The sequence below is a fragment of the Cervus elaphus genome, chromosome 9 (assembly GCF_910594005.1).
Source record: "Cervus elaphus chromosome 9, mCerEla1.1, whole genome shotgun sequence".
NCBI classification, from domain to species: domain Eukaryota; kingdom Metazoa; phylum Chordata; class Mammalia; order Artiodactyla; family Cervidae; genus Cervus; species Cervus elaphus.
Genome location: NC_057823.1, coordinates 39,598,552 through 39,608,741, shown reverse-complemented (window position 1 = coordinate 39,608,741; position 10,190 = coordinate 39,598,552).

Sequence of the window (10,190 nt, the reverse complement as noted above, 5' to 3'; positions counted from 1 at the left end):
CCTAAGTGTTTCAGAGAAAGTCCTATGAAACATAATAGGGTTTGTGCAAAAAATTGCCATGTGATAAGTTTGGGAAATTCCATGTTGAGAATCAGCTTATATCACAGGGCTTCTCTGCGCCTTGGCTATGCCGTTGTAAATCTATAGCAGTGGACACACTCTGGGCAGCATTTCCTGTGTTGGGCTTCTTTAGCCACATGCAGGTCCAGGTTGCATTCTTGAGCACACTGGGGCATGGAGAACTAGACCAGTGGTAGAAGCTGAGTTCCCAGTCTGAGCGAATTGTCAGATGGGGAAGTCTCTAACCTCTTTTTCAGTATTTCAAAAGCCTGTAGGAAACAAAAAACCACAGATAATAAGAATTGATGCAAAAAAAATTTTTTTGGACAAAATTCAACATTCATTCTAAATAATAAAACTTGACAAGGTCATCTATACAAAACCTATAGCTAACATCACTGTTTATGATGTGAAAGACTACTTGCTTACCAATCCTGAGATCAGGACAGGCAAGGATATCTGCTTTCATCACTTCTATTCAACATCATACTGGAAGTCTGAGCCAGCACAACAAGGCAAGAAAAAGGAAATGAAATCAGGAATGCAGAAATGGAAGAAATAAAACTAACACTCTTTGTAGATGATATGATGAAGATCTATGTAGAAAATTCCAAAGAATCTACAAATACCTAGAACTAAATGAGTTTGTCAGGTTTGTCAGGCTATGAGATAAGTAAACAAAAATTAATTGTCTTTCAATATACTAGCAGTGAACACATGGAACTCAAGAATAAAAACCTGATAATATTATTTATAATCACTTGAGAGAAAAATGAAATGTATAAATCCAACAAGACATAAGACTTGTATGTTGAAAACTACTAAACATTGATGAAACAAGGCAAAGACCTACATAAACAGAGAAAAGTGTTGTATTCTTGGATTGGAAGACTCAGCATAGTAAATTGTCACTTCCTCCCAAATTGATCTCTGGGTTTAATGCAATTCCCATTAAAGTCCAGCAAAGCTTTTTTTTCCTGACATACTGACATGCTTACTTTAAATTCTACATGAAAAAGTCAAGAAACCAGAGTAGCTAAGGCAATTTTTAAAAAGAAGAATAAAATGAGAACCACCACTCTTCCTGATTGTGAGACTTCCCGGTAGAGACACATTAATCAAGACATTTTATCAGGAGAGGGATAGCCAAATAGATCCACAGGACAGAAAAAAAGAATCTAGAAATAGACCTGCAAGCATACAACCAACTGATTTTTGAACATTCAGTGAATAATTTTCAACAAATACTCCTGGAGTAATTTGATATCCATGAGCCAAAATCACTGTGGATGGTACCAACGTCAATTTTCTGGTTTTATACAAGATGTTATTGTTGAGGGAAAGTAAATGTACGTAAGGCCTTTTTGTAATGTTTTTGCAACTTCCTATAAATGTATATTTTTTGCGGTTAAAAAAAAGGGAAATTGGATAAAGATTTGACATTATGAATCAGAGTGAAATTATATTATCCTTGGGCTGCAATTCTGTCACTTAAGGTGTGGTCATTCTGGTTACCTCCTTTCTATTAAAAGCTCTGCCTGCCACCAACTACAACAATGCCAGGCCCATGGTGGTGGCCATTTGGGGAATGAATGAATCGGCAGTTGTTTTACTAACAGTTGGTATAATTGGCAGCATCTTTTCAAGGGTCGCATACTACAAGGTGTCCTTGGAAGGAGGGTGGATCTCCCCAGGACTGGATGTTTTCTCACCCTTTGGGGGCTCAGTGTCCTTTGAGCTCAGCCTGTATGCTGACATGTAGACCCTTCAGGGCTCTTCTCTGGGCACAGGGTGTAACAGTCTAGACATTCTATAAAGGCAGTTCAGTTGCCTCTGAGTCCTCAAGGCCTGGTAGGGTTCTTGGGTTGTCATTCAGCAAAACTGGCTGAGTACTACTGCCCCAAGCCAAACGCTGTTCTAGGCCTTGGGGAGACTCCAGTGAATGAAACTTAAGTTCCTGTCACCAGGAAACAGGCATTCCAGGAGAGACAGACAATAAAACAAACAAAAGGAAAAAAAAACCCACTGTTTCAAATACAACAAGGGCCATGAAAGAGAATGGGCACCTCTATATAGGACTTTCAGGAGAGGCAGCCAATATTGAGATTAATGAGACCTGAGTGTTGAGAAGGAGCTAGTCAGGAGAAGAGCATTCTGGAGGGAAGGAACAGAATGTGCAAAGGCCCAGAGGCAGGGATGAATTTGGGCAGGATGAAGTTGGAGAGAGGAGGCAGGGGCCAGCTCCCACAGTGTTTCGTTTGTTCTTCCACACCCTGAGTTGAGGTATTTATCATCTTTGGCTTTTATTTGGAGGACCTGAAGCTCAGACAGGACCGGGTCTAGGCCCGGGGAGAAAATGGGAGAATCAAGATAGCCTTGTAGTCTCCACTTGTAAATTCTCCCAAGTCAGAGAATACACTTCCGAAAAGCCCAAACGGTGGCCTCTTTGGTCTCTTCTTCCCCTTCTTCCAGGCTCCAGGCGGGGCCTCTCCCACCGCCACCAAAAACTTCCTGGATGAACCGGGAGTGGAAGATTTCTGTCCCTAGGAGGGGTCCTTTGGGGGCTGGCAGCCACAGGAGGAGTTTTGTTTATGTTTCTTTCCCAACATGCCCATTTTCACCCCCTTGCTGCGTGTGCTGTTCTCTCTGCTTGGAAGACCAGTCACATTCAATGAGCACCCACCACACTGTCATTTTTCTCTCACGATCCTTCTTCTATGTTCTTAACTGTAAAACTGTTTACACCTTCCTCACTGGGGCAACTGGGGGCTGACTGAGGCTTGGATAGAGGAGCTGCCATGTGCCCCCTGCCCCCTTGGCCCCTGAATCACACTAAGATGCCTCAGGGGCTTTAAATTCTTTCCTGCTGGTACCATGCTCCCTTCCCAAAGCCCATCTTGAATGTCCCCTCCTCAGACCCCTCCCTCAAGCCAGAGCAGGCCACACTCGACTCTGGTTTCCCCTGCACACCACGCGAATGTCTCACCTGTTAGGAGTCCTGCTGGTTGCCCATGACTTTGCTTCACCAGACCAAGGGCCGTCATATTTGCCACATTCCCGGACCCTAATGAAAGGGCAAGGACACAGTAGGCATTGGTGAGGGTTTCTGAGTGGATGACTGAATGAGTGAATACATGAGTGAGTGGGTGTTAGGAAAAACACATGGGACGTTGACCCCAGTCCCAGGGCCCAGATGATTTTATACAGGCCCTGCCCTCTCCTTTTATGGTCCCAGCCACAGTGAAATTAACTGTTCTCTCTCACATTAGTTTTTGTATGATGATGTCCACTCCCTGGCCTCCACTGATGAGCTGGGACACATCGTCATCCTCCAGCATTATTCTGAGCACAGATGAAGTTTCTAAGAGAGAAGTGCAGACTGGGAAAGCCATCTGAACGGCAGAGGCTCACGGCCAGCTGGTCAGACTCAAGGCCGCAGCAGATCGCCGGAGGGGCTGGTGCCAGGGCCCAGATCAGCCAGAAACTAGCCACATCTGTTGAGGATAAAAGGATTTCTTTGCAGTAACTATATAAACATTTTAGGTGATTCTAACCAAAGCATAAGCAGGAAAAAAAAACAAAAACAAAAACCTGAAGCAGATATGCCAAAATAACAGTGTTAATTATTTTGAGTGGTAGGAATGTGAACGATGGTTATTTTCTTTACCTTCTTTCTGCACCATTTTAAAAGAAATGGCTCTGCCTCTGCTGTATGGGGAGCAACTAAAAACAAAAACCCCAATCTGCTTGCGTTATGCTCCAAAGGTGGGAGGATTGACATCTGAATGTGCCTTCTACCTGTGACAACCCCCATCCCACAACTGCACTCCACCCTTTCTGAGACCTGGACCCCACCCTTTCTGAGGTCTGGCTTTCCATTCTGGGACCTACCTCATAGTCTTTCAACACATGTTTTTTCCTTAAATTAGCTACAGTGTGTTTCTTGTAGTTGTTTGCTAACTACAGACCTCTTTAAAGGGCTTCCTGGTGGCTCAGATGGTAAAGAATCTGCCTGTGACATGGGAGACCCGGGTTTGATCCCTGGGTTGGGAAGACCCCCTGGAGGAGGGCATGGAAACCCACTCCATTATTCTTGCCTGAAGAATCCCATGGACAGAGGAGCCTGGCAGGCTATAGGTCCATAAGGTCACAAAGAGTCAGACACAACTGAAGTGACTAACTTTACTTTTTAACTACAGATCTCTTTAGAGATAGACACCAGAAGGTAAGAACTACATGAGCAAACTCAGGTGTGTGCAGTACTGTGTGTCTAAAATGGCATACTATGCCAAATATGACTTTCATCTACTCTCCTGCCAGGACCTGGGTGATAATGAAGCCAGAGTTAAACAAGAGTCATATCAGTATGATTCTGGAAGACTAGAATCATGTAGTCTAGGTACTTGCCTTCTTGGCAATCAGAGGAGTTCGAAAAATTGACAGCATGTCGTTAAAAACTTTTCTATCCTATGTGAGTTGTCTTGGTCTGACTTTAGGCAGGCAAATGCCTGATGTGGAAACAGTCAAGAGATCTGTGTGTGTTACTTAAGTGTGATCGTATGGAGGAACAGAGAAAAATGAAATTATGAAGTTCTACCAGGGCCCCAGAGTTGAGGCCCCGACTTCTAGGCTGGGGAGCTGAAAGTCTCTGGATGTTCCCACATGAACTCTGTTTTCAGAAACCACTTGGCAGCAGTGAGGGAGGTAGGCTAGTAAGTTTTCATGCCTACTCCCAGTGTATTTTGGTCTTAACTTCGCCTGGGCCCTCAGTTTGCTGAGACAGGCTTCTAAGTCTTCCTACACTCTGTCTTGCTCTCTAAAACAGACATTTCAAATCTCTCAGTCTAATTGGATCTCTGGCCCCATCACTTTCATCACTCCCCTCAACCTGACAGAGTGAACAGACATCATCACATGGGGACACCCATAACTTGTCTTCAAACCGACATTCTAGAAGTCAGAATGCACTGACTTTTGCTCCCATCCTTCCTCCTAAGGCCAATGCCTCCCACCACTCCGGTGGCATCTTTCTCTATTGTCCCTCCTCTGTGCATGTTCAACCTCTTTCTCTAAAATCTCTGGTTTTAGCATTTAAACATAACAAAGTCTCTCCTACTTTAAATAACCCTTCCTCAGTCCTGGTTCCTATTTCCCCCCCATACTTTCACTGACAAAGTCTGTTAGAGCTGCCTACATTTGATCTTCCCACTTCACCTCTTACGCATTACTTCTGTCTCTGACACTATCTTCCCCCATTGAAATAGCACCTTTGTTCCTAAATTTAGTTTTTGGAAACCTGTAGCTCAGCTGGTAAAGAATCCACCTGCAATGCAGGAGATCCTGTTTTTGATTCCTGGGTCGGGAAGATCCCCTGGAGAAGGGAAAGGCTACCCACTCCAGTATTCATGGGCTTCCCTGGTGGCTCAAATGGTAAAGAATCGCCTGCAATGTGAGAGACCTGGGTTCAATCCCTGGGTTGGGAAGATCCCCTGGAGGAAGGCATGGCAACCCACTCCAGTATTCTTGCCTGGAGAATCCCCACGGACAGAGGAGCCTGTCAGGCTAGAGTCCATGGGGTCGCAAACAGTTGGACATGACTGAGTGACTAAGCACACATAAGCACATTCTGAATTTTTCACTCTCCTTGACCCTCCATATTTAATCAACCTCCTAGTCTTGGCCACTGTTTCTCCTAAATAGTGCTCAGTCCATCATTAGCCTTTCTCCATCCCTTCAGTTCAGTTCAGTTGCTGAGTCGTGTCCAACTCTTTGTGACCCCATGGACTGCAGCACACCAGGCCTCCCTGTCCATCACCAACTCCTGGAGCTTGTCAAACTCATGCCCATAGAGTCGGTGATGCCATCCAACCATTTCATCCTCTGTCGTCCCCTCGTCCCCTTTGCCTCCTGCCTTCAATCTTTCCCAGCATCAGGGTCTCTTCCAATGAGTCACTTCTTCGAATGAGGTGGCCAAAATATTGGAGTTTCAGCTTCATCATCAGTCCTTCCAATGAATATTCAGGACTGATTTCTTTTAGGATTAACTGGTTTATCTCCTTGCAGTCCAAGGGACTCTCAAGAGTCTTCTCCAACATCACAGTTCAAAAGCATCAATTCTTTGGTTCTCACCATCCCTAGGCCGCTCCTGATACGTAACTCCATCGTGTCACTTCTTATCTTGCCCTCTCCCATCCAGTCTCCCCACAGTGAGAAAGTCAGCTTTCTAAAACCCTAATCCAACCTGCCTCCCTTGTTTAAAGCTCTCAACGGCTTTCAGGATAAAGTGTGAATTCTTTAACCTCTTCACATATTCTGACACCCAACCTGTGGGAATGGAAACAAGGCAACAATTACTGTGTCAAATATCAACTGGGCGACTTCTACATTCCAAAAGGTCTTATAAGAGGCCAATGAAAATGGTAACTAAGAGGTCATGGGGGGACTTCCCTGGTGGTCCAGTGGCTAAGACTTTGGGTTAGATCCCACATGCCACAACTAAGACCCAGCATGGCCAAATTAAATAAATTTTTAAAAAGAGGGCATGGGTGACCATAAGAGATGGGAAGTGGAGATGAAAGTATAATTAACAGGAGGTTAACGAAGAAGGGGGGCTGGTTGTGCAAACTATCTTGGAAGGGAAGGAGACAGGGCGGTGATTTATGGGTAAAGCAAGGTTAAGATTTTGTAAGGGAGGAGATGCCAAACAGTTTGTGGTAGAAGATAAACCGATCCAAGCAATTGAAAAGGGAATAGTTTTTGATAAAGATCTAGTGATCATAATACAGATGGTGTCTGACAAGAGCATAAAATAACTTTTCTGGACTACAATTTTGAGATAACAAACATTTTAAAAAGTAAAAATTTCCATTCCTTTTTGACTCAGTCACTTCACTACTAGAATTCTTTTTCCTGAGAAAATAAACATGGACATGCATATTTAGCTATAGGGATGTTCATCAATTTATTATCTAGAAAAGGAAACAAAAAGTTCAACAACCTAAATGTCGTAAGAGGCTTTTGATCAATATGTGGTACATCTATTCAGGGAAATGCCGCATAGCCATTAAAAAAGATATAGAAGAATGTGTGAAATAGAGATAATTCAATATTTATAGTATCACCCCACTTCTGTACTAAAAATGCTTTTATATGCAGTGAAAAGTCTGGGAAGATACACATCACAGTATTAACAATGGACATCTCTGGACAGTGTGGTTATAATAATGTTTTTTTGCTTCTTTGAACTTCCTTAAATTCCCATCATGAAAACAACTTATAAAATTATACAATCATACATGCATGCATGCTCAGTCGAGTCCAACTCTTGTGATTCCAAGGACTATAGCTCGCCAGGCTCCTCTGTCCATGGGATTTTCCCAGAAGGAATACTGGAGTGGATTGCCATTTCCTCTTCCAGGGGATCTTCCCAACCTGGGGATCAAACCCGTGTCTCCTGCATCTCCTGTATTGTCAGGTGGGTTCTTTACCACTGAACCACCTGGGAAGCCCATACACACACAAAGTGAATCCATTTATACAAAGTTTAAGAACAGGCAAAACTTCTATGGTGAAAAGAGTCAGAATAGTTAGCTCTGAGAGGCCACTGACTGAGAAGACACACAAGGGAACTTTCTGGGGGCAAGGAGGTGTTCTGCACCTTGGTTTTGGAGTACACTTGGGTAAAACTGTATCAAGCTGTGGATTTATGAGCTGGACATTTTACTGTGTTAATTATATCTCTTTTGAGAAAAAGTACACCCACAAGACAGAAGAGAAACAGGAAGCAGGTGACAAAACAGAACAATTTTGAGGTGAAAAAGGAAGATGAGGAAGTTCTGTGACAAGACCTCATTTTTCTCAGGAAGCAAGATGTTGCAGTAGGCTTAAGAGTGAGTAGGATGCATGTGGGCTTGGATTTGAGAAAGGGGACACAGTGATGCCGTGCCAGTGGGGGTACAAATACGTGAATTTCCCTGAGCTGAATCAAAGGAGTGGGCACCAACCCCTAGGGCTCCTCAACTCACTGTGATACATGCTAGGATTCTGCAGCTGAAGGAGCAAGAGGAGGGAAATCAAACAGCTAACTTTGGGAATTGTGACAGGCAGTACTGGCTTGTAGTGGAGAGAGATGTGAAGCCAACATACTCAAATAGGGACACTGAAGCAAGAAGGGGACAGAAAAGCTTTGAGGGCAGAGTAGGGCAGTGGAGTTGGAATAGTAACGGCTATGGTGAGGAGGGTCAGTTCTTTAGTCCTGAGGGTGAGGCAGTTCTGAGTGAAGGCCACACTCAAAGCCTAGGACTGCTGGCATAGGAGGGAGAAAGCAACCACTCAACTCCGTATCCATGTACCCAGTGCCAAGCACTTCAGATACCAGTTCCTTCAAATGGCATCTGGAGGGACTGTAGTGGCAGTACAGTGGTTAGGACTCAGCGTTTTCATTGCCAGGGGCTGGGATGGTTCGGGAACTAAGATCCTGCAAAATGGCACCTGGACTTTGCAAGGATCCTGCTCTGAGGTTTATGTATGAGGAAGCTTGCCAGCAGGAAGCAGTTTCACATCCAGACTTGACTCCAAAGCTGTTTCCCACAATACTGCGCTGCCACACACATTGAACACTGTGCCCCACACGAGTGGAGCTGGGGTTAGGGAGTCCACATGCGCAGCTGCTGAGTCACCCACATTGCTGGCGGGACAAGTGTCAGTTGCCAACATCTGGAGAATGGCCAGCAGCAACCAGGAACAGGATACAGTAGTCCCAGCACGTGCTTGGGTAGCTTGGAGGACAGTGCATCAAAGTGGCAGAAGAAGCAAGAGGAAGGGACTCGGCGGGGCCCAGGGCTTGTGGCTCTATCAGGGTAAAAGCACACGTGGAGTCCCAACAGCAGCGATGGACGTGTATCAAGAAAAAAAGTGTCAGGCACTATTTGCCCATAAGCAAAATCTCAACCTCTCCCCTATTTCTCTCCTTCCTTGATCTGCCTGGGGATGAATTGCTAGCAGTGGGCCAGCTACAAACTGGTAAACAGTAACAGGAGCTTTTACCCAACACTTACTGTGTGCCAGGCACTCTGCAGCAGCAATTTATTCAATCTTCCTGGAAATGCTACACCTGGACCTATCTTACAGATGACACTGAAGCCTAGGGAGTTGAGGTTAGTTGGCCAAAATCACAGCCACAGCCAAGATTTGTGACCAGATGTACCTGGCATCAGAGTCTGCATTTTCCTTGACTATTAATAGATTAAACAAATCTTGTATGTCAGCAATCAAGCAAATCTTGTGAACAATCAACTGTAAAGTTTTCATTTTTAGGGGATTCTGACCTAAGGTGAATAAACTGTTATTGCAGACTTAGTAGACAGACTGAGAAGACATTCTAGTTTGCACTTAAGATGTGGGTTAAAAAAATACATATATGTATCTTTGGGTGAGCAACAGGGCAGACTTTGCAGGTGACAAAAACTTACAGATGAGTTCTTTGCCCAGGACAGATAGTAGGAAAGAGGTGAAGAAATGGGGCTTAAATTTCCTCAGAAATAAAAATAAGAGCAAAAATAGACTAGGAGGGTAGTTCTAAGTCAAGAATCTGTTAGATCCAAAGTGACTCTTCTCTAACCACTCATTTGCAAGAACATGGGTCTGTGCAGGCAGGAGAGATGACATTCCTTAAGAAACTGATTGTTATTAATGCCAGAAAATATACCTTCAAAATACACTTCCTCAGAGGAAAGGAACAGACAACGACACCTGTGTCAGGTGCTTCATATATATAGTTTCTTTCCCCCTCCATTTATTTGATTTCATCTGCAAGCCCATCCTGAGGCAGATGGTATTAACTTTATTTACATTTGGGTAAAACTAAAGCTCATGGGACCCGAGACACTGAAGTTAACAAGACTGACAGATGACAGACCACAATCTGAACACAGACCCGCCAGCTTTCTCTTCACTGCCTGAGCTGCCATTTTCACAAGAACACTCATAGGTCTATTTTAACTCCCTGCTTCTTTTTGACTCTCTCTTACTTCTTGGCAATATTCCCTCCCCTGATGTTTTCCAACCTTGCCTTCAGACAGAACCACATCTACCACATCTCCCCCAGAGAGAAAGACCCACAACCTGGTATG